At 48.3% G+C, this 27,694-nt stretch overlaps 1 protein-coding gene across 3 annotated transcripts in view; it reads right to left on the reverse strand.

The window, feature by feature from the left end:
* Positions 1-25,212, reverse strand: part of ARMH4 (armadillo like helical domain containing 4) — a 420,528-nt gene extending 395,316 nt beyond the window's left edge. For 2 of the 3 annotated variants that reach the window (XM_063947992.1, XM_063947991.1), the window contains exon 1: positions 24,956-25,212. The gene's annotated coding sequence lies outside the window, so the exon portion shown is untranslated. The remainder of the gene's footprint in view (positions 1-24,955) is intronic. The other variant, XM_063947990.1, reaches the window with a different exon arrangement.
* Between the last annotated feature and the right edge of the window lie 2,482 nt (positions 25,213-27,694).

A 27,694-nucleotide genomic window follows, 5' to 3' on the forward strand; every position in this document is an offset into this window, starting at 1 on the left:
GAGGGTCCCTTGACCTGGCGCAATATCTGTCCACTTTTTTGTTGAGGCGGGACGCCATCATGTCCACCTTTGGTTTTTCCCAACGGTTCACAATCATGTGGAAGACTTCTGGGTGAAGTCCCCACTCCCCCGGGTGGAGATCGTGTCTGCTGAGGAAGTCCGCTTCCCAGTTGTCCACTCCCGGAATGAACACTGCTGACAGTGCTATCACATGATTTTCCGCCCAGCGAAGAATCCTTGCAACTTCCGTCATTGCCCTCCTGCTTCTTGTGCCGCCCTGTCTGTTTACGTGGGCGACTGCCGTGATGTTGTCCGACTGGATCAGCACCGGCTGACCCTGAAGCAGAGGCCTTGCCTGACTTAGGGCATTGTAAATGGCCCTTAGTTCCAGGATATTTATGTGAAGTGACGTTTCCATGCTTGACCACAAGCCCTGGAAATTTCTTCCCTGTGTGACTGCTCCCCAGCCTCTCAGGCTGGCATCCGTGGTCACCAGGACCCAGTCCTGAATGCCGAATCTGCGGCCCTCTAGAAGATGAGCACTCTGCAACCACCACAGGAGAGACACCCTTGTCCTTGGAGACAGGGTTATCCGCTGATGCATTTGAAGATGTGATCCGGACCATTTGTCCAGCAGATCCCACTGAAAAGTTCTTGCGTGGAATCTGCCGAATGGAATCGCTTCGTAAGAAGCCACCATTTTTCCCAGGACCCTTGTGCATTGATGCACTGACACTTGGCCTGGTTTTAGGAGGTTCCTGACTAGGTCGGATAACTCCCTGGCTTTCTCCTCCGGGAGAAACACCTTTTTCTGTACGGTGTCCAGAATCATCCCTAGGAACAGCAAACGTGTCGTCGGAATCAGCTGCGATTTTGGAATATTTAGAATCCATCCGTGCTGTCGTAGTACTACTTGAGATAGTGCTACTCCGACCTCTAACTGTTCTCTGGACCTTGCCCTTATCAGGAGATCGTCCAAGTAAGGGATAATTAAGACGCCTTTTCTTCGAAGAATCATCATTTCGGCCATTACCTTGGTAAAGACCCGGGGTGCCGTGGACAATCCAAACGGCAGCGTCTGAAACTGATAGTGACAGTTCTGTACCACAAACCTGAGGTACCCTTGGTGAGAAGGGCAAATTGGGACATGGAGGTAAGCATCCTTGATGTCCAGAGACACCATATAGTCCCCTTCTTCCAGGTTCGCTATCACTGCTCTGAGTGATTCCATCTTGAATTTGAACCTTTGTATGTAAGTGTTCAAGGATTTCAGATTTAAAATAGGTCTCACCGAGCCGTCCGGCTTCGGTACCACAAACAGCGTGGAATAATACCCCTTTCCCTGTTGTAGGAGGGGTACCTTGATTATCACCTGCTGGGAATACAGCTTGTGAATGGCTTCCAATACCGCCTCCCTGTCGGGGGGAGACATTGGTAAAGCAGACTTCAGGAACCGGCGAGGGGGAGACGTCTCAAATTCCAATTTGTACCCCTGAGATACTACCTGCAGGATCCAGGGGTCTACTTGCGAGTGAGCCCACTGCGCGCTGAAATTCTTGAGACGGGCCCCCACCGTGCCTGAGTCCGCTTGTAAGGCCCCAGCGTCATGCTGAGGACTTGGCAGAAGCGGGGGAGGGCTTCTGTTCCTGGGAAGAGGCTGTCTGCTGCAGTCTTTTTCCCCTTCCTCTGCCCCGGGGCAGATACGAGTGGCCTTTTGCCCGCTTGCCCTTATGGGGACGAAAGGACTGAGCCTGAAAAGACGGTGTCTTTTTCTGCTGAGAGGTGACCTGGGGTAAAAAGGTGGAATTCCCAGCCGTTGCCGTGGCCACCAGGTCCGATAGACCGACCCCAAATAACTCCTCCCCTTTATATGGCAATACTTCCATATGCCGTTTGGAATCCGCATCACCTGACCACTGTCGCGTCCATAACCCTCTTCTGGCAGAAATGGACAGCGCACTTACTCTTGATGCCAGAGTGCAAATATCCCTCTGTGCATCTCTCATATATAGAAATGCATCCTTTAAATGCTCTATAGTCAATAATATATTGTCCCTGTCCAGGGTATCAATATTTTCAGTCAGGGAATCTGACCAAGCCACCCCAGCACTGCACATCCAGGCTGAGGCGATTGCTGGTCGCAGTATAATACCAGTATGTGTGTATATACTTTTTAGGATATTTTCCAGCTTCCTATCAGCTGGTTCCTTGAGGGCGGCCGTATCAGGAGACGGTAACGCCACTTGTTTTGATAAGCGTGTGAGCGCCTTATCTACCCTAGGGGGTGTTTCCCAACGCGCCCTAACCTCTGGCGGGAAAGGGTATAATGCCAATAATTTTTTAGAAATTAGCAGTTTTTTATCGGGGGAAACCCACGCTTCATCACACACCTCATTTAATTCATCTGATTCAGGAAAAACTACGGGTAGTTTTTTCACACCCCACATAATACCCTTTTTTGTGGTACTTGTAGTATCAGAAATGTTCAAAACCTCCTTCATTGCCGTGATCATGTAACGTGTGGCCCTACTGGAAAATACGTTTGTTTCCTCACCGTCGACACTGGAGTCAGTGTCCGTGTCTGGGTCTGTGTCGACCACCTGAGGTAACGGGCGCTTTAGAGCCCCTGACGGTGTTTGAGACGCCTGTACAGGTATTAACTGATTTGCCGGCTGTCTCATGTCGTCAACAGTCTTTTGTAAAGTGCTGACACTATCACGTAATTCCTTCCATAAGACCATCCAGTCAGGTGTCGACTCCCTAGGGGGTGACATCACTAATACAGGCAATTGCTCTGCCTCCATACCATTTTCCTCCTCATACATGTCGACACAACGTACCGACACACAGCACACACACAGGGAATGCTCTGATAGAGGACAGGACCCCACTAACCCTTTGGGGAGACAGAGGGAGAGTTTGCCAGCACACACCAGAGCGCTATATATATACAGGGATAACCTTATATAAGTGTTTTTCCCTTATATAGCTGCTGTATAGATTTATCTGCCAAATTAGTGCCCCCCCCTCTCTTGTTTTACCCTGTTTCTGTTGTGCAGGACTGCAGGGGAGAGTCAGGGAGCTTCCCTCCAACGGAGCTGTGAGGAAAAATGGCGCCAGTGTGCTGAGGAGATAGGCTCCGCCCCCTTCTCGGCGGCCGTTCTCCCGCTTTTTTATGGAAAAACAGGCATGAGTTAAATGCATCCATATAGCCCAGGAGCTATATGTGATGCATTTTTTGCCCCCTAAGGTGTTTATATTGCGTCTCAGGGCGCCCCCACCCAGCGCCCTGCACTCTCAGTGACCGGAGTGTGAAGTGTGCTGAGAGCAATGGCGCACAGCTGCGGTGCTGTGCGCTACCTTATTGAAGACAGGACGTCTTCTGCCGCCGATTTTTCCGGACCTCTTCTGCTCTTCTGGCTCTGTAAGGGGGACGGCGGCGCGGCTCTGGGACCCATCCATGGCTGGGCCTGTGATCGTCCCTCTGGAGCTAATGTCCAGTAGCCTAAGAAGCCCAATCCACTCTGCACGCAGGTGAGTTCGCTTCTTCTCCCCTTAGTCCCTCGATGCAGTGAGCCTGTTGCCAGCAGGTCTCACTGAAAATAAAAAACCTAAAACTTTTTTCTAAGCAGCTCAGGAGAGCCACCTAGACTGCACCCTTCTCGTTCGGGCACAAAAATCTAACTGAGGCTTGGAGGAGGGTCATAGGGGGAGGAGCCAGTGCACACCAGGTAGTCTTAAAGCTTTTACTTTTGTGCCCAGTCTCCTGCGGAGCCGCTATTCCCCATGGTCCTTTCGGAGTCCCCAGCATCCACTAGGACGTCAGAGAAAAGGATTTACCGGTAGGTAATTAAAATTCTATGTTGCGCGCTCCCCTGATGTCCTCCGCCGCCCGCCGCGGTACTCAGGACTCTGTACCAGAGTCTCTCTGTTTAGTGGCCATCCATGGCCGCAGCATGCCAAGGTTCCCGCAGCTCAGTTCCATGGACAGCGCCATGACAATTTCCAGTCCGCTGACCTTCCTGGACCCAATCCGGATTCACTTCCGCATCATGTGAGCCGCTCAGCCACTCAGCTGTAAGCACTGGGTATAAATTCCAAGTCCCTGTCAGTGCTTTGGTGTCTCTCAGCCTGGAGTGAGCTCCAGAATCTCCTGCTGGTATAGACTCAGTACAGTTGTCATTTCAAGCACTCCCTGACTCTGTGGATGATTTAAAGGGCCATAGCTGCTACTTCATCTCAGTATCTCGAGATTCACTGGAAGTCCTCCAGTGATCCAGAGGGACTGTCCTGCATCCCTTAGCGGCATTAGAGACTCTACTTGTTCCTACCAGCATCCAGTAAACCTGCTGTTTAAAGTTAGCACACTTCAGTATCCGGAAAACCTGCCACTGCTGTCTTACCACCCTGCAGCATTAACTAACATACTGTGCAGAATTACCACATCTCAGCACCTGGGAAACCAACAGTGCTGGCACTGCATTCCCCAACATTCGGAATCCCACTGCGCTGCCATAGTATTGCCAGCATCTGGAAAACCTGCATTGCTGATATCCTCCGCTTCCTCTGCAACTACTGCACTGATTCCGTCCAGCCTTTTGTGAACTGCCTGTATTGCTGATATCCTCACCTTCCTCTGCAACTATTGTGCTGGTTCCGTCCAGCCTTTTGTGAACTGCCTGTATTGCTGATATCCTCACCTTCCTCTGCAACTATTGTGCTGGTTCCGTCCAGCCTTCTGTGAACTGCCTGTATTGCTGATATCCTCACCTTCCTCTGCAACTATTGTGCTGGTTCCGTCCAGCCTTCTGTGAACTGCCTGTATTGCTGAATATCCTCAGTTTCCTCTGCAACTACTGTGCTGGTTCCGTCCAGCCTTCTGTGAACTGCCTGTATTGCTGAATATCCTCAGTTTCCTCTGCAACTACTGTGCTGGTTCCGTCCAGCCTTCTGTGAACTTCCTGTATTGCTGATATCCTCAGCTTCCTCTGCAACTACTGTGCTGGCTCCGTCCAGCGTTTTGTGAACTGCCTGTATTGCTGATATCCTCGGCTTCCTCTGCAACTACTGTGCTGGTTCCGTCCAGCCTTCTGTGAACTGCCTGTATTGCTGATGTCCAGCATCCGAAAATCCAGCCGTGCTGGTTCCGCCCAGCATTTAATTCCTGCATTGATGGACCCTCCCAGCATTCCGTCACTCCCTAGTCGTCACGTGACTTTCAGTTTGGTGACAACCCTGCTACTCATTGCACTGGTGGCTCTCACCACCATTGTTCCAGTACCCATAGCTTGTCACCTTTTCACATAGAGCCTTCTGCCTAACTGCCACGTCTGCATAAGCAGATCATTAATCAAGCCAGCCCAATTCTGTCCACAGCGCTCAAGACCAAACCCATTGTCCAGTACTAGTCCGGGTTCACAAACAACCACAGCAGTGACAATCAGCTTTTAAGCATAACCTGGGTCAGATAACCCGGGTCAACCTGATTTATAACCCTTTCACACCGCACAAATAAACACGGGTCAGCGTGCGGTGTGAAAGGGGCATAGCCAAAATACCGGGTCGCCTGACCTGGCAATTCAACCCGGGAATAAAGCAGTGTTGTACTCGGGTTGAATATCGGGTCAGTGGCTGCGTAAACGGGCTCCTGGGTTGATGTGTCCCGGGACCCGTTTTCTACAGCAGGGAGAGGCGGCACGGAGATGTGCTATGGCAACCCGCCCGGCATATTGCCGGGTCGGGCAACCCTGCAGCAGCGGCCATTGCCGGATCCCACCCGGGAAGGACCGGTTTCCAATTCCAGGGTGGGATCCGGCATTGGCAGTGTGAAAGGGGTATTACATCCCTTGGTCACTCGACCTGTTTTATTTTTCAAGGAACCTTTTACACCAAGTTGCGACCTGGGTAGACCCGGCAATAACCCAGGTCTACCCAATATCAAAGGGTTATTACTCTTATAGGAGTTCATCTGACACCTCAAAAATGTGGGCGTCCCCTAGAAGTTACGGTAGAGAAGGCACGAGAATAATCTTTAAATATTGCCTATTTGATTTGCACCACCAACACCACCAACAAAAAAAACCTACACATACAATACTAAACTTATACCAAGATAAGTGCTAAATAACTGGTGCTTAAATAATCACACAGTAGCACAGCTGCTGCAACAGAAAGTATAGGGGGTGATTCAGACCTGATTGCTGCTGTGCGTTTTCACACAGCGGGTATTCGGGTCATAACTGCGCATACGCAGCAACAGGATAGTGTGAAAATTCCGATCGCACAGGCGTTCACAAGGTGATTGACAGTAAGAGGCCGATTGTGGGTGGTAACTGAGCGTTTACTGGGAGTGTCCGGAAAAACGCAGGCGTGCCCAAGCGTTTTCAGGGAGGGTGTCTGACATCAGCTCCGGCCCCGATCAGCCTCTTCTGATAGCACTGTAGATGTAAAGGTGGGTACACACTAATAGATATATCTGCCGATCAATTGATCTGCAGATATATCTATGGACGGATCGGGCAGTGTGCTGTGCATACACACTGGCCGATCCGTCGGGGACTGACGTCATGAACTGGGCGGGTGTGTACACACGCCCGCCCAGTTCAGCTGTCAATCACCGCCGGCCGCCGCAGCATGTGTAAGGGTGGTCGGCCGACCGCCCCGTACACACACAGTGACGCGCCAATATATCGGTAGATATATTGGCCGTCGGCTGTGCTGCGCAGCCGACGCTATACGTCTGTGAACGACGGAGTTCACAGACGTATCGGCCGTACACACTGGCCGACGGACCCGCGATATATCGGCCGTTCAAGAGAACGGCCGATATATCGACCAGTGTGTACGGGCCTTAAGTCCTGGACTGCGCACAGTGGATTTTTGCAGCTCGGCGTACACATGGCATAGTACACTTGCACGGCAAATTTACACTCCCCCTGGGAGCAGCGACTATCTGAACGCAGGACAGCAAAGTTAGTAGCCCAGCGATTAGATCTGAATCACCCCCACAATCTGCTTCTCCACCAACACAGACAGGAAAAGGTACTGCAGCCCTAACATATTTAAACTGATTAAAACAGAATGAGAAGCAATATTAAAAGACTTGTAAACTTGTTTCTCATCATTCTGGTTTAATTAGTTATAATATCTCAATGCTTTATACCTTCTCCTGTCAAAATCCAATACTATTTTAACCATTATTGTCCAGTTTAAAACTCCTCCGATGTGGACGGTAGCACAAAAAGATTGCAGGGGGTTTCTAGGTTTTCACTGACAGAAAAACCATGGGAATAGAAGGGTGATGCAAAACATTAAGAGCATAGTTATTATACACTAGAAACAAAGGGCTCTATTTACTAAGCCTTGGATGGAGATAAAGTACCAGCCAATCAGCCCTTAACTGTCATGTCACAGACTGGGTTTGGAAAATGACAGGTGCTGATTGGCTGGTAATTTATCTCCGTTCACTTTATCTCCATTGAAGGGTTAGTAAATAGGCCCCATATTTGCTGAAACGCAAAAGAGCACGGAGGTTATTACAGGTGTCCAGAATCCACTGTAGACCGGATTTCGTGTTTTGAAATACGTGCATGGGTTAAGTGGGTATCTGAATGATAGATTTACACTGTCTAGTCAGACAGTAATTTTGTCGACATGCATTGGGTCGACAAGAACAAAAGGCCGACAGATGAAATATCGATGGTGCTTAAGGTGGAAAGGATCAAAAGGTCGACATGTCAAAAGTCAACACATGTTTTGGGGGGTTTGTACATTTTTTTTTTGCATGATTGACTATCCATGTGGAAATCTAATGGGAATAGATACCTGTGGCGAGCGCAGCAGTGGCGGAGCAAGCCACCTCGTGCAAAGCGTGGCGAGCACAGTGAGGCCGCGAGGTTCTACGTTTATACTGATGGTGGTAACATAACATGGAATACACAAGATGTTTCAACCATGAAAATTGTCATATTGACCTTCTGACCCTGTCAATCTTTTGTACCTTTTGACCGTTATCTGTTGACCTAATGTGTGTCGACCATATGGTGTTGACCTATTGACTATCTAGACAGTTGCTCTCCTATACCACACACATTTAGTTTGTAGGCTCTGCCAGAACATGGTAAATAGATAATGGGGTCTATTCATGAAGCAGTGAATAGAGTGGAGAAGCGAGCCAGTGGAGAAGTTGCCCATGGCAACCAATCAGCTGCTCTGTATAATTTTATAGTATGCAAATTATAAATGTTACTTCAATGCTGACTGGTTGCCATGGGCAACTTCTCCACTGGCTCACTTCTCCACACTTTTCACTGCTTTATGAATAGACCCCTCTGTTTGGGCAGGCATTTGATATGCCGGCTGTCGGAATCCCGGCGCTCACCATACAGACGCCGGAATCCCGACAGCCGGCATACCGACAACTATTCTCCCTCTTGGGGTGTCCACAACACCCCTGGAGGGAGAATAAATAGTGTGGCGCGCACAGCGCGCCCCCGTGCCCTCAGCGTGTCGAGCGCAGCGAGGGCTCTTTTGCACTGACCCCGCTGCCTGCACGCCGGCAGTCGGGATCCCGGCACCGGTATGCTGAGCGCCGGGATCCCAAGCGCCGGCATAACATACTACACCCCTCTGTTTGCTAGAATACTGTATCTATTATTTGCAAGGGATGTGGTCAGGAGGCCTACACTTATACCCCTTTCTCTAACGTCCTAAGTGGATGCTGGGGACTCCGTAAGGACCATGGGGAATAGCGGCTCCGCAGGAGACTGGGCACAAAAGTAAAGCTTTAGAACTACCTGGTGTGCACTGGCTCCTCCCCCTATAACCCTCCTCCAAGCCTCAGTTAGATTTCTGTGCCCGAACGAGAAGGGTGCACACTAGGTGGCTCTCCTGAGCTGCTTAGTGAAAAGTTTAGTTTTAGGTTTTTTATTTTCAGTGAGACCTGCTGGCAACAGGTTCACTGCACCGAGGGACTAAGGGGAGAAGAAGCGAACTCACCTGCGTGCAGAGTGGATTGGGCTTCTTAGGCTACTGGACATTAGCTCCAGAGGGACGATCACAGGCCCAGCCATGGATGGGTCCCAGAGCCGCGCCGCCGGCCCCCTTACAGAGCCAGAAGACAGAAGAGGTCCGGAAAATCGGCGGCAGAAGACGTCCTGTCTTCAACAAGGTAGCGCACAGCACTGCAGCTGTGCGCCATTGCTCTCAGCACACTTCACACTCCGGTCACTGAGGGTGCAGGGCGCTGGGGGGGGCGCCCTGAGACGCAATAAAAACACCTTGGATGGCAAAAAATGCATCACATATAGCTCCTGGGCTATATGGATGCATTTAACCCCTGCCAGAATACATAGAAAAACGGGAGATAAGGCCGCCGATAAGGGGGCGGAGCCTATCTCCTCAGCACACTGGCGCCATTTTCCCTCACAGCTCCGTTGGAGGGAAGCTCCCTGGCTCTCCCCTGCAGTCACTACACTACAGAAAGGGTTAAAAAAGAGAGGGGGGGCACTAATTACGCGCAGTATTAAAGATACAGCAGCTATAAGGGGAAAAACACTTATATAAGGTTATCCCTGTATATATATATAGCGCTCTGGTGTGTGCTGGCAAACTCTCCCTCTGTCTCCCCAAAGGGCTAGTGGGGTCCTGTCCTCTATCAGAGCATTCCCTGTGTGTGTGCTGTATGTCGGTACGTTTGTGTCGACATGTATGAGGAGAAAATTATGTGGAGACGGAGCAGATTGCCTGTAATAGTGATGTCACCCCCTAGGGGGTTGACACCTGAGTGGATGAACTGTTGGAAGGAATTACGTGACAGTGTCAGCTCTGTATAAAAGACAGTGGTTGACATGAGACAGCCGGGTACTCAGCTTGTGCCTGTCCAGACGTCTCATAGGCCGTCAGGGGCTCTAAAGCGCCCGTTACCTCAGATGGCAGATATAGACGCCGACACGGATACTGACTCCAGTGTCGACGGTGAAGAGACAAATGTGACTTCCAGTAGGGCCACACGTTACATGATGGAGGCAATGAAAAATGTTTTACACATTTCTGATAATACGAGTACCACCAAAAAGGGGTATTATGTTCGATGAGGAAAAACTACCTGTAGTTTTCCTGAATCTGAGAAATTAAATGAGGTGTGTGATGATGCGTGGGTTTCCCCCGATAACAACTGATAATTTCTAAAATGTTATTGGCATTATATCCTTTCCCGCCAGAGGTTAGGGTGCGTTGGGAAACACCCCCTAGGGTGGATAAAGCGCTCACACGCTTGTAAGGGCTCTACCCTCTCCTGAGATGGCCGCCCTTAAGGATCCTGCTGATAGAAAGCAGGAGGGTATCCTAAAATGTATTTACACACATACTGGTGTTATACTGCGACCAGCAATCGCCTCAGCCTGGATGTGCAGTGCTGGGTTGGCGTGGTCGGATTCCCTGACTGAAAGTATATTTTTGCCTATAGAGCATTTAAAAGATGCATTTCTATATATGCGTGATGCACAGCGGAATATTTGCCGACTGGCATCAAGTCTAAGTGCGTTGTCCATTTCTACCAGTAGAGGGTTATGGACACGACAGTGGTCAGGTGATGCGGATTTCAAACGGCATTTGGAAGTATTGCCTTATTAAGGGGAGGAGTTATTTGGGGTCGGTCTTTCAGACCTGGTGGCCACGGCAACAGCTGGGAAATCCACGTTTGTACCCCAGGTCGCCTCTCAACATGAGAAGACGCCGTATTATCAGGCGCAGTCTTTTCGTGGACAAGCGGGCAAAAGGTTCCTCATTTCTGCCCCGTGACAGAGGGAGATGAAAAAGGCTGCAGAAATCAGCCAGTTCCCAGGAACAGAAACCCTCTCCCGCCTCTGCCAAGCCCTCAGTATGACGCTGGGGCTTTACAAGCAGAATCAGGCACGGTGGGGGGCCCGTCTCAATGAATTTCAGCGCGCAGTGGGCTCACTCGCAAGTAGACCCCTGGATCCTTCAGGTGATATCTCAGGGGTACAAATTGGAATTCGAGACGTCTCCCCCTCGCCGTTTCCTAAAGTCGGCTTTACCGATGTCTCCTTCTAACAGGGAGACAGTTTTGGAAGCCATTCACAAGCTGTATTCCCAGCAGGTGATAATCATGGTACCCCTCCTGCAACAGGGAACGGGGTATTATTCCACACTGTTGTGGTACCGAAGCCGGACGGCTCGGTGAGACCGATTCTAAATCTAAAATCTTTGAACACTTACATACAGAGGTTCAAATTCAAGATTGAGTCACTCAGAGCAGTGATTGCGAACCTGGAAGAAGGGGACTACATGATGTCTCGGGACATCAAGGATGCTTACCTTCATGTCCAAATTTACCCTTCTCACCAAGGGTACCTCAGGTTTATGGTACAGAACTGTCACTATCAGTTCAGACGCTGCCGTATGGATGGTCCACGGCACCCCGGGTCTTTACCAAGGTAATGGCCGAAATGATGATATTCCTTCGAAGGAAGGGAATTTTAGTTATCCCTTACTTGGACGATTCCCTGATAAGGGTAAGATCCAGGGAACAGTTGGAGGTCGGTGTAGCACTATCTCAAGTAGTGTTGCGGCAGCACGATTGGATTCTCAATATTCCAAAATCGCAGCTGGTTCCGACGACTCGTCTTCGTTTCCTAGGGATGATCCTGGACACAGTCCAGAAAAAGGTGTTTCTCCCAGAGGAGAAAGCCAGGGAGTTATCCGAGCTAGTCAGGAACCTCCTAAAACCGAGCCAAGTCTCAGTGCATCAATGCACAAGGGTTCTGGGTAAAATGGTGGCTTCCTACGAAGCAATCCCATTCGGCAGATTCCACGCAAGAACTTTCCAGTGGGACCTGCTGGACAAATGGTCCGGGTCGCATCTTCAGATGCATCAGCAGATAACCCTGTCACCAAGAACAAGGGTGTCCCTCCTGTGTTGGTTGCAGAGTGCTCATCTTCTAGAGGGCCGCAGATTCTGCATTCAGGACTGGGTCCTGGTGACCACGGATGCCAGCCTGCGAGGCTGGGGAGCAGTCACACAGGGAAGGAATTTCCAGGGCTTATGGTCAAGCCTGGAGACATCACTTCACATAAATCCTGAAGCTAAGGGCCATTTACAATGCTCTAAGCTTAGCAAGACCTCTGCTTCAAGGTCAGCCAGTGTTGATCCAGTCGGACAACATCACGGCAGTCACCCACGTAAACAGACAGGGTGGCACAAGAAGCAGGAGGGCAATGGCAGAAGCTGCAAGGATTCTTCGCTGGGCGGGAAATCATGTGATAGCACTGTCAGCAATTCCGGGAGTGGACAACTGGGAAGCAGACTTCCTCAGCAGACACGACCTCCACCCGGGAGAGTGGGGACTTCACCCAGAAGTCTTCCACATGATTATAAACCGTTGGGAAAAACTCGACAGGTATTGCGCCAGGTCAAGGGACCCTCAGGCAATAGCTGTAGACGCTCTGGTAACACCGTGGGTGTACCAGTCAGTGTATGTGTTCCCTCATCTGCCTCTCATACCCAAGGTACTGAGATTGATAAGATGGAGAGGAGTAAGCACTATATTCGTGGCTCCGGATTGGCCAAGAAGGACTTGGTAACCGTAACTTCAAGAGATGCTCACGGAGGATCCGTGGCCTCTACCTCTAAGAAGGGACCTGCTCCAGCAAGGACCCTGTCTGTTCCAAGACTTACCGCGGCTGCGTTTGACGGCATGGCGGTTGAACGCCGGATGCTGAAGGAAAAAAGGCATTCCGGATGAAGTCATCCCTATCCTGATCAAAGCCAGGAAGGATGTAACCGCAAAACATTATCACCGCATTTGGCGAAAATATGTTGCGTGGTGCGAGGCCAGTAAGGCCCGACGGAGGAAATTCAACTGGGTCGATTCCTACATTTCCTGCAAACAGGAGTGTCTATGGGCCTGAAATTGGGGTCCATTAAGGTTCAAATTTCGGCCCTGTCAATTTTCTTCCAAAAAGAACTAGCTTCAGTCCCTGAAGTTCAGACGTTGTAAAAGGGGTACTGCATATACAGCCTCCTTTTGTGCCTCCAGGGGCACCTTGGGATCTCAATGTAGTTTTTGGGTTCCAAAAGTCACATTGGTTTGAACCACTTAAATCTGTGGAGTTAAAATATCTCACATGGAAAGTGGTCATGCTGTTGGCCCTGGCCTGGGCCAGGCGCGTGTCAGAATTGGCGGCTTTATCCTGTAAAAGCCCTTATCTGATTTTCCATTCGGACAGGGCGGAATTGAGGACTCGTCCTCAGTTTCTCCCTAAGGTGGTTTCAGCGTTTCACCTGAACCAACCTATTGTGGTGCCTGCGGCTACAAGGGACTTGGAGGACTCCAAGTTGCTAGACGTTGTCAGGGCCCTGAAAATATATGTTTCCAGGACGGCTGGAGTCAGGAAAACTGACTCGCTGTTTATCCTGTATGCACCCAACAAGCTGGGTGCTCCTGCTTCTAAGCAGACTATTGCTCGTTGGATTTGTAGTACAATTCAGCTTGCACATTCTGTGGCAGGCCTGCCACAGCCAAAAATCTGTAAATGCCCACTCCACAAGGAAGATGGGCTCATCTTGGGCGGCTGCCCGAGGGGTCTCGGCTTTACAACTTTGCCGAGCAGCTACTTGGTCAGGAGCAAATACGTTTGTAAAATTCTACAAAATTGATACCCTGGCTGAGGAGGACCTGGAGTTCTCTCATTTGGTGCTGCAGAGTCATCCGCACTCTCCCGCCCGTTTGGGAGCTTTGGTATAATCCCCATGGTCCTTACGGAGTCCCCAGCATCCACTTAGGACGTTAGAGAAAATAAGAATTTACTTACCGATAATTCTATTTCTCGTAGTCCGTAGTGGATGCTGGGCGCCCATCCCAAGTGCGGATTGTCTGCAATACTGGTACATAGTTATTGTTACCAAAAAATAAGAATTTACTTACCGATAATTCTATTTCTCGTAGTCCGTAGTGGATGCTGGGGACTCCGTCAGGACCATGGGGTTTAGCGGCTCCGCAGGAGACAGGGCACAATAATAAAAGCTTTAGGATCAAGTGGTGTGCACTGGCTCCTCCCCCTATGACCCTCCTCCAAGCCTCAGTTAGGATACTGTGCCCGGACGAGCGTGCATAATAAGGAAGGATATTGAATCCCGGGTAAGACTCATACCAGCCACACCAATCACACCGTACAACCTGTGATCTGAACCCAGTTAACAGTATGATAACAACGAAGGAGCCTCTGAAAAGATGGCTCACAACAAGAATAACCCGATTTTTGTAACAATAACTATGTACAAGTATTGCAGACAATCCGCACTTGGGATGGGCGCCCAGCATCCACTACGGACTACGAGAAATAGAATTATCGGTAAGTAAATTCTTATTTTCTCTAACGTCCTAAGTGGATGCTGGGGACTCCGTCAGGACCATGGGGATTATACCAAAGCTCCCAAACGGGCGGGAGAGTGCGGATGACTCTGCAGCACCGAATGAGAGAACTCCAGGTCCTCCTCAGTCAGGGTGTGCCCCTGACCAAGTAGCAGCTCGGCAAAGTTGTAAAGCCGAGACCCCTCGGGCAGCCGCCCAAGATGAGCCCACTTCCTTGTGGAATGGGCTTTTACTGATTTTGGCTGTGGCAAGCCTGCCACAGAATGTGCAAGCTGAATTGTACTACAAATCCAGCGAGCAATCGTCTGCTTAGAAGCAGGAACACCCATCTTGTTGGGTGCATACAGGCTAAACAGCGAGTCAGATTTTCTGACTCCAGTCGTCCTGGAAACATATATTTTCAGGGCCCTGACAACGTCAAGTAACTTGGAGTCCTCCAAGTCCCTAGTAGCCGCAGGTACCACAATAGGTTGGTTCATGTGAAAAACAGAAAACACCTTAAGGAGAAATTGAGGACAAGTCCTCAATTCTGCCCTGTCAGAATAAAATTAAGTAAGGGCTTTTATATGATAAAGCCGCCCATTCTGACACACGCCTGGCTGAAGCCAGGGCTAATAGAATCTTCACCTTCCATGTGAAATATTTTAATTCCACAGTGGTGAGTGGATCCAACCAATGTGACTTTAGGAAACTCAAAACAACATTGAGATCCCAAGGTGCCACTGGGGGCACAAAAGGAGGCTGTATATGCAGTACCCCTTTTACAAACGTCTGAACTTCAGGCACTGAAGCCAGTTCTTTCTGGAAGAAATTTGACAGGGTCGAAATTTGAACCTTAATGGACCCTAATTTTAGGCCCATAGACAGTCCTGTTTTCAGGAAATGTAGGAAACGACCCAGTTGGAATTCCTCTGTAGGGACCTTCTTGGCCTCACACCACGCAACCTATTTTCGCCCAATGCGGTGAAAATGTTTTGCGATTACATCCTTCCTGGCTTCGACCAGGGTAGGGATGACTTCATCTGGAATGCCCTTTCAGGATCCGGCGTTCAACTGCCATGCCGTCAAACGCAGCCGCGGTAAGTCTTGGAACAGACAAGGCCCCTGCTGGAGCAGGTCCTCTCTTAAAGGTAGAGGCCCGGTTCTTCCGTGAGCATCTCTTGAAGTTCCGGGTACCAAGTCCTTCTTGACCCATCCGGAACCACGAGTATCGTTCTTACTCATCTCCTTCTTATGATTCTCAGTACTTTTGGTATGAGATGCATAGGAGGGAACACATACCCTGACTGGTACACCCACAGTGTTACCAGAGCGTCCACCGCTATTGCCTGAGGGTCCCTTGACCTGGCGCAATATCTGTCTAGTTTTTTGTTCAGGCGGGACGCCATCATGTCCACCTTTGGTTTTTCCCAACGGTTTACAATCATGTGGAAGACTTCCCGCTGAAGTCCCCACTCTCCCGGGTGGAGGTTATGCCTGCTGAGGAAGTCTGCTTCCCAGTTTTCCACTCCCGGAATTAACACTGCTGAGAGTGTTATCACATGATTTTTCGCCCAGCGAAGAATCCTTGCAGTTTCTGCCATTTCCCTCCTGCTTCATGTGCCGCCCTGTCTGTTTACGTGGGCGACTGCCGTGATGTTGTCCCACTGGATCAATACCGGCTGACCTTGAAGCAGAGGTCTTGCTAAGCTTAGAGCCTTGTAAATTGCCCTTAGCTCCAGTATATTTATGTGGAGAGAAGTCTCCAGACTTGATCACACTCCCTGGAAATTTTTTCCTTGTGTGACTGCTCCCCAGCCACTCAGGCTGGCATCCGTGGTCACCAGGACCCAGTCCTGAATGTCGAATCTGCGGCCCTTTCATAGATGAGCACTCTGCAGCCACCGCAGAAGAAAACACCCTTGTCCTTGGAGACAGGGTTATCCGCTGATGCATCTGAAGATGCGATCCGGACCATTTTCCCAGCAGATTCCACTGAAAGGTTCTTGCGTGAAATCTACCGAATGGGATCGCTTTGTAAGAAACCACCATTTTTCACAGGACCCTTGTGCAATGATGCACTGATACTTTTCCTGGTTTTAGGAGGTTCCTGACTAGCTCGGATAACTCCCTGGCCTTCTTCTCCGGGAGAAAACATCCTTTTCTGGACTGTGTCCAGAATCATTCCTAGGAACATTAGACGTGTCGTCGGAAAAGCTGCGATTTTGGAATATTTAGAAACCACTCGTGCTGTCGTAGAACTACTTGAGATAGTGCTACTCCGACCGCCAACTGTTCTCTGGACCTTGCCCTTATCAGGAAAGCGTCCATATTTCTTTTAGGAAGAATCATCATTTCGGCCATTACCATGGTAAAGACCCGGGGTGCCGTGGACAATCCAAACGGCAGCGTCTGAACTGATAGTGACAGTTCTGTACCACGAACCTGAGATACCCTTGGTGAGAAGGGCAAAATTTGGACATGTAGGTAAGCGTCCCTGATATCCAGTGACACCATATCGTCCTGGTTCGCTATCACTGCTCTGAGTGACTCCATCTTGATTTGAACCCTTGTATGTAATTGTTCAAATCTTTTAGATCTCACCGAGCCGTTTGGCTTCAGTACCACAATATAGTGTGGAATAATACCCCTTCCCTTGTTGTAGGAGGGGTACTTTGATTATCACCTGCTGGGAATACAGCCTGTGAATTTTTTCCCAATACTGCCTCCCTGTCGGAGGGAGACGTTGGTAAAGCAGACTTCAGGAACTTGTGAGGGGAAGACGTCTCGAATTTCCAATGTACACCTGGGATACTACGTGTAGGATCCAGGAGTCCACTTGCGAGTGAGCCCACTGCGTGCTGAAACTCTTGAGATGACCCCCCACCGCACCTGAGTCCGCTTGTATGGCCCCAGCGTCATGCTGCAGACTTGGCAGAAGCTGTGGAGGACTTCTGTTCCTGGGAATGGGCTGCCTGCTGCAGTCTTCTTCCCTTTCCTCTAACCCTGGGCAGATATGACTGGCCTTTTGCCCGCCTGCCTTTATGGGTACGAAAGGACTGAGACTGAAAAGACTGTGTCCTTTTCTGCTGAGATGTGACTTGGGGTAACAAAAGTGGATTTTCCAGCTGTTGCCATGGCCACCAGGTCCGATGGACCGCCCCTTTATACGGCAATACTTCCATGTGCCGTCTGGAATCTGCATCACCTGACCACTGTCGTGTCCATAAACATCGTCTGGCAGATATGGACATCACATCTACTCTTGATGCCAGAATGCAAATATCCCTCTGCGCATCTCGCATATATAGAAATGCATCCTTAAAATGCTCTATAGTCAATAAAATATTGTTCCTGTCAAGGGTATCAATATTTTCAGTCAGGAAATCCGACCAAGCCCCCCCAGCGCTGCACATCCAGGCTGAGGCGATTGCTGGTCGTAGTATAACACCAGTATGTGTGTATATACTTTTTAGGATATTTTTCAGCTTCCTATCAGCTGGCTCCTTGAGGGCGGCCGTATCTGGAGACGGTAACGCCACTTGTTTTTATAAGCGTTTGAGCGCCTTATCCACCCTAAGGTGTGTTTCCCAACTCGCCCTCACTTCTGGCGGGAAAGGGTATACCTCCAATAATTTTCTATCGGAGGAAACCCACGTATCATCACACACTTTAATTTATCTGATTCAGGAAAAACTACAAGTAGATTATTCCCACCCTACATAATACCCTTATTTGTGGTACTTGTAGTATCAGAAATATGTAACACCTCCTTCATTGCCCTTAACATGTAACGTGTGGCCCTAAAGGAAAATACGTTTGTTTCTTCACCGTCGACACTGAAGTCAGTGTCCGTGTCTGTGTCTGTGTCGACCAACTGAGGTAAATGGGCGTTTTTACAAGCCCCTGACGGTGTCTGAGACGCCTGGACAGGTACTAATTTGTTTGCCGGCCGTCTCATGTCGTCAACCGACCTTGCATCGTGTTGACATTATCACGTAATTCCTAAATAAGCCATCCATTCCGGTGTCGACTCCCTAGAGAGTGACATCACCAATACAGGCAATTTGCTCCGCCTCCTCACCAACATCGTCCTCCTACATGTCGACACACACGTACCGACACACAGCACACATACAGGGAATGCTCTGATAGAGGACAGGACCCCACTAGCCCTTTGGGGAGACAGAGGGAGAGTTTGCCAGCACACACCAAAAACGCTATAATTATACAGGGGCAACCCCTTATACAAGTGTTTTCCCTTATAGCATTTTCACATATGTAATCATATCGCCAAATAAGTGCCCCCCCTCTCTGTTTTAACCCTGTTTCTGTACTGCAGTGCAGGGGAGAGCCTGGGAGCCTTCCTCACAGCAGAGCTGAGCAGGAAAATGGCGCCGTGTGCTGAGGAGAATAGGCCCCGCCCCCTAAAACGGCGGGCTCTTCTCCCGGAGTTTGTGAGATCTGGCAGGGGTTAAATACATCCATATAGCCTCAAGGGCTATATGTGATGTATTTTAGCCATAAAAAAGGTATAATACATTGCTGCCCAGGGCGCCCCCCCCAGCGCCCTGCACCCTCAGTGACCGCTGGTATGAAGTGTGCTGACAACAATGGCGCACAGCTGCAGTGCTGTGCGCTACCTTATGAAGACTGAAAGTCTTCTGCCGCCTGTTTCTGGACCTCTGGACCTCTTCAACTTCGGCATCTGCAAGGGGGGTCGGCGGCACGGCTCCGGGACGAACCCCAGGGTGAGACCTGTGTTCCGACTCCCTCTGGAGCTAATGGTGTCCAGTAGCCTAAGAAGCAAATCCATCCTGCACGCAGGTGAGTTTACTTCTCTCCCCTAAGTCCCTCGTAGCAGTGAGCCTGTTGCCAGCAGGACTCACTGAAAATAAAAAACCTAACTTAAAATTTTATTCTAAGCAGCTCAGGAGAGCCACCTAGATTGCACCCTTCTCGGCCGGGCACAAGAATCTAACTGAGGCTTGGAGGAGGGTCATAGGGGGAGGAGCCAGTGCACACCACCTGATCCTAAAGCTTTTATTATTGTGCCCTGTCTCCTGCGGAGCCGCTAAACCCCATGGTCCTGACGGAGTCTCCAGCATCCACTTAGGACGTTAGAGAAAATCGGGTTATTGCTGTAGTGAGCCATCTTTTCTAGAGGCTCCTCTGTTATCATGCTGATAACTGGGTTTAGATCACGAGTTGTACGGTGTGATTGGTGTGGCTGGTATGAGTCTTACCCGGGATTCAAAATCCTTCCTTATTGTGTACGCTCGTCCGGGCACAGTATCCTAACTGAGGCTTGGAGGAGGGTCATAGGGGGAGGAGCCAGTGCACACCAGGTAGTTCTAAAGCTTTACTTTTGTGCCCAGTCTCCTGCGGAGCCGCTATTCCCCATGGTCCTTACGGAGTCCCCAGCATCCACTACGGACTACGAGAAATAGAATTATCGGTAAGTAAATTCTTATTTTCACATCGCACTAAAAACCCGGTATCGACACGGCATATTGCCGTGTCGAAACAGGTCCGTGTGCGATGTGAAAGGTCCTTTGGTGAATTAGCGGGTCGCCTGACCCGGTAATTCAACCCGGTAAAAAAGAAGGGTTATTACCGGGTTGATTACCGGGTCAGGCGCAGTGTGAATGGGAGCCGTTCCGATGCGACACGGCTCCCATTCACAGCATAGGCAGAGGCGGCGCAGGAGATGAGCTCATCTCCCGGCGCCGCCTCCACCCCCGTCCCTGCTGCTGCTGCGCCCTCCGCTGCTATGGCAACCGACCCGGTATATTGCCGGGACGGAAAGCCAGCAACGGAGCGCAAATGCCGGATCCCACCTGGTAAGTACACGTTTCTCTTACCGGGTAGGATCCGGCATTTGCGATCTGAATGCAGCATAACTGTGACCACACTGAGTATGTCAATATGACAATGCCGGTTCCAGGATCCCGACCCGAGTGCAATGCTACTTACAGCACTTTTACCCTTGCCGGTGTCATAACATTAAACATGCTGCTTACCAGCATTTTGCAGTAATCAGTCATATAAACATGGTGCACCTATGACTGTGCACTCCAATGCTGGGTACACACTGTGACTAGCAGATACATTCTGCAGATCCGATAAACGCTCTGATCTGACAGAACGATTATTGGAGCGGTGTCTTCAACAGAATCAGGAGATCGGGAACAAGAGAACGTGTGCAGCGCATCAGTTTCCGACCTCCCGTTCTGGCCATTGCAGGGGTGTTTAAAGCTACATGGGGCAGATGTATTAAGCCTGGAGAAGTGATTAAGCAGTGACATAGGGGGTAATTCTGAGTTGATCGCAGCAGGAATTTTGTTAGCAGTTGGGCAAAACCATGTGCACTGCAGGGGGGGGCAGATCTAACATGTGCAGAGAGAGTTAGATTTGGGTGTGGTGTGTTCAATCTGCAATCTAATTTGCAGTGTAAAAATAAAGCAGCCAGTATTTACCCTGCACAGAAATAAAATAACCCACCCAAATCTAACTCTCTCTGCACATGTTATATCTGCCTCCCCTGCAGTGCACATGGTTTTGCCCAACTGCTAAAAAATATCCTGCTGCGATCAACTTGGAATTACCCCCATAGTGACATAGTTAATGAGGTTGAAAAAAGACCATCAATTTCAACCTATATTATAATCCTTACATTAATCTTAATGTAACTATAGTTTACTATAATGACCCAAATAAAGTTATGTTTATTTAGTCTAAATAACAACTATAATTCATGCTTTTTCTAAAATATACTTTCCTTAAATGCTATATCCTTGGATATTTCTTTCAGTTAGGAATTTATCTAATCCATGTGATAAAGAAGTGATAAGTGGAAGGTGATAATGCACCAGCCAATCATTATGGGTTTGAAAAATTAGAGTTAGGTGATTGGCTGGTGCGTTACCACCTTCCACTTATCACTGCTTTATCACTTCACCAGGTTTAATACATCTGCTCCCATGTTGGTTGGTCTACTGCATGGCTCTTCAACCAGTGGCCCGCTAGCTGCTGTGAAACTACACATCCCAGCATGCCCTGCCACAGTTTTGCTACTAAGGTATGCTAAACTGACGTAGAGCATGCTGGGATGTGTAGTTCCACAGCAGCTGGAGGGCCACAGGTTTGAAGACCCATGGTCTACTGCTTGCATCCACACTGTTGGTAACTAAAGGATCAGTTTTAACTTGTAACCCTTTTGAGGGGTGTAGTATGGCTGACCGGCGGTCTCCTGACCGCTGGTCAGCATACCGACGCCGGGATCCCGGCGGGGAGGGGCGAGTGCAGCAAGACCCTTGCGGGCTCGCTGCGCTCGCCACGCTGCGGGCTCGGTGGCGACCTGCGGTCGCCACGGGTTCTATTCCCAGTCTATGGGTGTCGTGGACACCCACGAGTGGAAATAGTCCCTGTTGGTCGACATGCCGACCATCGGGATAGTGAGATGTCGGGATGCCGGAGGAGGTCATGTGACCGTCGGTCTCCCGACCGCCGGTCACATGAATACCACCCCTTTTGAGTACACAGCACCTAACTTATGTTACTCATACTAAATTACCAGGGAACCCACTACGACAAGGAATCTTGTAACATTCACAAATGTATAATTAGAATTCCTATATCATGACCAACACTAACATCATAATAACATATTTGACACTATATTTAACCAAACTGACTGAAAATTGTAATGTATGTGGGCTTGTCATACACAATCAAAATCTGATCAGAAGGGAAGTCATGAAATGTGATGGAAAAAGATTATCCTAACTGCTCTGTATGGGGGTCATACATCAACTTGAGCGGAAACAATGCCTATATTGCCATCCTATATTTAGTCTGGCAAAATATATCACCTTATTGTTCCGTACAAGCACACAGCAGCGCGTCATGGGATTTATCCCATTTCAAGCTAATGCCCTCAGTTATCAGCAAGTAGTGTATTTAGAGTGTTTGAACTATGCGCTTAAATCAGAGATGTACGCAAACCAGATGGTTTACCTTAAGGATCTGTACTGCGCATATGCAGATCGGTGTCTGCAATAAGTAGCAGTACCACCAGAGGCACAGCATGACTGACAAGCTGCGGCTGTTTGGGGGCAGAAGTACCCTGTTTTCTGGGCATGTTTGGGCCCGTGGCTGCGCTTCACTGGCCCCGGCTGCCTGAAAACAATGACCACCCTGAGTAACCTGTGGGGTTGCTCAGATGACCAATGTTCACACAGAGCTATCAGAGGCAGTCGTAGATCAAAGACACCTCCTGCGGAATTAGCATATTTTAGCACAGCCTCAGCAGCTGTATTACTGTCTCCACCACTGAATCAGACCTTATGTCGGAGGAACATGAAAAGATTCTGTCATGAAAAGATTTGTCTGTAATCAATGCCGTTTCTCAACTCTCTTCATAGGCAAACGCAGGGGGGGTTTCTGGTTGCCCAGAAACCCCCCTCCTCTTGGCATGTTGCGCAAATTATAACAAAAATAACAATGGTATATAATACGATTACTAGAGTTACCGCCACATCATGCAATTTAAGCGACAGAGCAGACCTGCTGCACATGCCTAGTGATAGAAGCTTCTTCTACCAAGTTTGTTGTGTGTGTGTTTCTGAGTCCTCAATCAGTGCACTGAACCAGAGAGCAGCTACCAGGAAGAAGAGACAGGAGCCTTACCATGAGGTGGGAGAATGTTTGCATAGAAAGTGCAGTGCTGGTTCTATTATGTTTATGTATTTATTTATAGTATGTTTAACCTTTTCCTGATTACTTATTTATATTATTTAAATATGTTTGATGCAGCCTATACTATAGACCATATATTGTGTTAAATAATAATACTATATTTCATGTTCCGCCATGTGGGAGATTGTGGATTGCATTTGGAAACCCCCCTCTAGAAATCCTGCGTTTGCCACTGCTCTTCTCTTCTAAAATCATAGGAGAACGGGAATTAAGAGATTTTGGAGACTTCTTGTCCTTTGAAGGGCCATACTTTTCCCTTTTTTTTTTTCTTTTTTTTTTTTGGACAGAGAGGGATCCTCAGATCCCTCTCCGCAGCCTGCACATGCACTGTAGGTTTGCGGTGTGCGAAACCAACAGCAAAGTGATAAAATTATAAACTACTTTATTTTTCACTCTTTGACAGGGCTGGCGTTTATCAGGGAGACTTTTGCAGCAACAGAATAAAACTTTCATAAACAGCCCCGCATATATATGATTTATCGTCATATATACATGGCAAAAAGCAATGAAACTTTACAGGGCTAATGGATAAGGAAAATAAACAACAACAGAAAAGTTATGAAGAGGCAGAAATTTAGTTTGAACGACTGGGTTAAGGAATTAAAATACAGTTCTACACGCTCTAGAAAAGGTATTTACTGTATATGTGGAGAACAGGCGCGGCAAAGAACAGGTATTTCTGCTAGTTACATACACATAGGGGGTCATTCCGAGTTGATCGCTAGCTGCATTCGTTCGCTGTGCAGCGATGAGGCAAAAAAACGGCACGTATGCGGCGCAATGCGCACGCGCGACGTACTATTACAACGAACGATGTCGTTTCACACAGGTTGTAGCGAAGCCTTTCAGTCGCACTGCTGGCCGTAGAGTGATTGACACGAAGAGGGCGTTTCTGGGTGTTTTCAGGGAGTGTGTGGAAAAACGCAGGCGTGCCAGGGAAAACGCAGGCGTTTGTGACGTCAAAACAGGAACTGAATAGTCTGAAGTGATCGCAAGCGCCGAGTAGGTCTGAAGCTACTCTGAAACTGCACAAAATTATTTTGTAGCCGCTCTGCGATCCTTTCGTTCGCACTTCTGCTAAGCTAAAATACACTCGCAGTGGGAGGCGGCATAGCGTTTGCACGGCTGCTAAAAACTGGCGAGCGAACAACTCGGAATGACCACCATAATACGTTTTTCAGTCAATCACTTTTTCCATTTTTCATGTATACCATATGAAACTGAATAGCTATCACTCACTGTCATTATTTTATAAATATCAGCTGAAGCAACAGCTTAACAACATAAGTAATAAAATGTAACTGTAAAGACAGTTGGTCAGTATAAGGCCATGTGACTACATACAGTGAAAGCATTTCCTGCACTGCATATGAGACAGATACAAATGTAACAAATTAGGGGTAAGCACTTGCACGCTACATGAATAAAATATTATTGAATTACATTATCATTATTATGACGATGATGATGATATAAATGAAATGCTCTTAGTTTAGCTACCGGCAGCTGACTTAAATAAAAGTTGCAATGTTGGATCACTAATACCTGCATCAGATGCCACACTTGAATAGTAAATATTATTTTACATGCATTTTTTTTCTTTCTTTCTTTAAACAGCTTCCTTTCAGCTTGCACCATAGAAACACAAATGCTTAAGTCATAATTACTCAAATGCAAATGGTACAATTGGTAAACATTAGTCCTGATACACTGCAATATAAGAAGGGACCCGGCATCCCTGCTCTGGTCTCTCGTGTAATGTCATTGTCACTGCAATGAAAACAAACAATAGTGGAGGCGGGTGGCACCATGAGGACCCTTACCAGTCAGCCTGATCTTCCAATGTGCCATTGGGTCTAGTCATGCCCTGTGATCACCATCTTCGCTCATGCACCCAGCGCTGTCCTTCCAACAATAGGATGGTTCTATTGGTCTTCCTCCCCGGTCTCTGCTGCTGGAGCCGCCCAAGCCGGTGCTAGTACCCCCGGGAGCGGTAGCAGGTAACACATCAATGTGCGAACCCAGGCTCACACTCCACAGCCCGAGCCGTGCAACGCGCATGCGCAGCCCTCCTCCCTAACCCACTCCATTCACCCCAGGCTGGGCTGGCCGCTGGAAGGGTGCAGGGAGAAGACCCACACCTTGTCGTCGTTTTACAGATGTATAGCGGCTTAGTCAGCTCAAAGCAGGCACAGACGTTATTCCCATGCACACAGCAAGCCGTGCATTTACAGTATTTGTTAATGGTTCTGTGTAGCTGCACATATATGGGTTCATCTATAACGATATTTCAATTTAACATGTGATCGATTAATGCATCCAGCAAAGACAGCCCGCGTAACGTCAGTTACAATTGTAGGTACTGTACATACATATATATATATATATATATATATATATATATATATATATATATGCAACATCACGATTTCTCCCAGATGATTCACTTTCATTCAGTGTTATTTGTTAGTGTTCTTCTGTCTCAATTTCTGACGTAGTCTATTGTCACAGAAATAACAATAATGTTAATACCCATTTCACATCGCAAAAATAACCCGTTATTTTGCCAGGTCGACCCGAGTTGAGGTGCGATATGAAAGGGCCAGGTTTAAATATCCGAGTCTGAGCAACCTGGCATTTCAACCTTATAAAAAGAAGAGTTTTACATGGGTTATTCCTGTGTCAGGTGCAGTGTGAACGGGTTACCTGGGTCAATGCGATATGGGACCCTTTCACACTATGGAGGAGGTGTTGTGGAGATGATCTCTTCTCCAAGCGCCACCTCTGCACCCAGCTGCCGAATCGGCCTCCGATGGCAACCCGACCTGGCATATTGCCAGTCTGAAAGGGGTCTCATGACCCATGTACAATTCCCGGGTATGACCCACCTTTGCGATGTGAACCGGTTATTAGTATGTAGCACTGGTTCTTCACTAAGACTTAAAAGGGGAGATGTATCAAACATTGGAGAGAAAGTACCAACCAATCAGCTCCTGTTATTTTTTCAAGCACACCCTGTAAATTAGAAGTTGATTGGCTAGTACTTTATCTCTCTCCAAGGTTTGATACATCTCCCCCAAAGTGCTTTACATTTGCATTTAAAAAAATAAAAAAAGTACAAAAAAAGTTAAAGAATAGAGAGCTACGCATTTGGGATTTATTTTTGAAATATGTGAGTAAGCAGGAAATACTTGAGTCTGACAATGAAGATAGTGCCCAGTATACTGTGTCAGGAATTCAACACACTTTATTTCCACCTCAGGCAGTATACAGCTCATACTTGCCTACCTGACCCTCTCCATGAGGGAGAAAATGCTCTGTTCCTGGACTTTCCTGGTAATGTATGATTGCCATCACCTGTGGTGAAACACCTTTCTTATCAATTAGCTAGCTCACCACAGGTGATGGCAATCATACATTACCAGGAAAGTCCAGGAACAGAGCATTTTCTCCCTCATGGAGAGGGTCAGGTAGGCAAGTATGATACAGCTTCACATGCAGGTTTTGCAGGTCAGGTTTTACAGGCAGTTCTTAAAACAACACTGTAACATTCCAAGTTCTGGTAATCACAAACAGTGTATATTCCGAATGGCTTCTAACATAACCCCAGACCCCATAAGCTATTGCCTGGCCACTTTCTGGCATCAGGAGCAATGACCCACTGAACAAAACACATTTTTAAAGACAGCAGGCAAGGTGAAGTGATTAGCCCAGCTGTGGCTTACACAGACTCAGCTAAATCCCGGACTGGATTCCATCAGACCTGTTGTTGCTGTTCCAATCCTGCAAAAGCCTGCCATTCCACATTACCCTAATGTGGAATCATGCCAAGGGCGTAGCTACCATAGGAGCAGGGAGTGCAGCTGCTATGGGGCCCAGAGCTGAGAGGGGCCCACCTTCCCTGTCAAAGTTACGTGTTATATACATTTTTCACCATTGAGTGGTACGTAGGGGTCCTTTCAAACATTTTTCCTTGGGGCCAGCAATATATCTATGTCCCTGGACCTAATCATTGTAGTGTGGTATAAAATGAACTGGAGGGCATTTTTTTATATTGTATAATATGAACTGGGTCACTGTAATGAGGCACAATATAAATGGGGAGCACTCTATATCATAATGTGAATTGGGGTACTGTGCAGCATAATGTGTACTGGCAGCTCTGAAATGTGAAATAGGGTGAACTTAAGCACTACCAGAACCTCCAACATGACCCGCCCCACTAGGTACAAAATGCTCTGTTTCTGGACTTCCCTCTTTATTTATGATTTCCATCACCTGTGTTGAACTAGTTAAATGATAAGAAAGCTGTTTCTTCACAGGTGATGGCAATAATAAATTAAGAGGGAAGTCCAGAAACAGAGCATTTTGTACCTAGTGGGGCGGGTCATGTTGGAGGGTATGCACTACTACGATTCATAAAAGAAACTAGGGCACTACTATGGGGCATAACATTAAATAAGGCTCTACTATGGTTCAGAAAATGAACTAGAGCACTATTATAGGTCATAACATTAACAACTGCTGCAGAGAAGTGTCTCTCTAGAAGCAGTGGGACGGGG

This window comes from Pseudophryne corroboree, chromosome 12, assembly GCF_028390025.1.
Source record: "Pseudophryne corroboree isolate aPseCor3 chromosome 12, aPseCor3.hap2, whole genome shotgun sequence".
NCBI classification, from domain to species: domain Eukaryota; kingdom Metazoa; phylum Chordata; class Amphibia; order Anura; family Myobatrachidae; genus Pseudophryne; species Pseudophryne corroboree.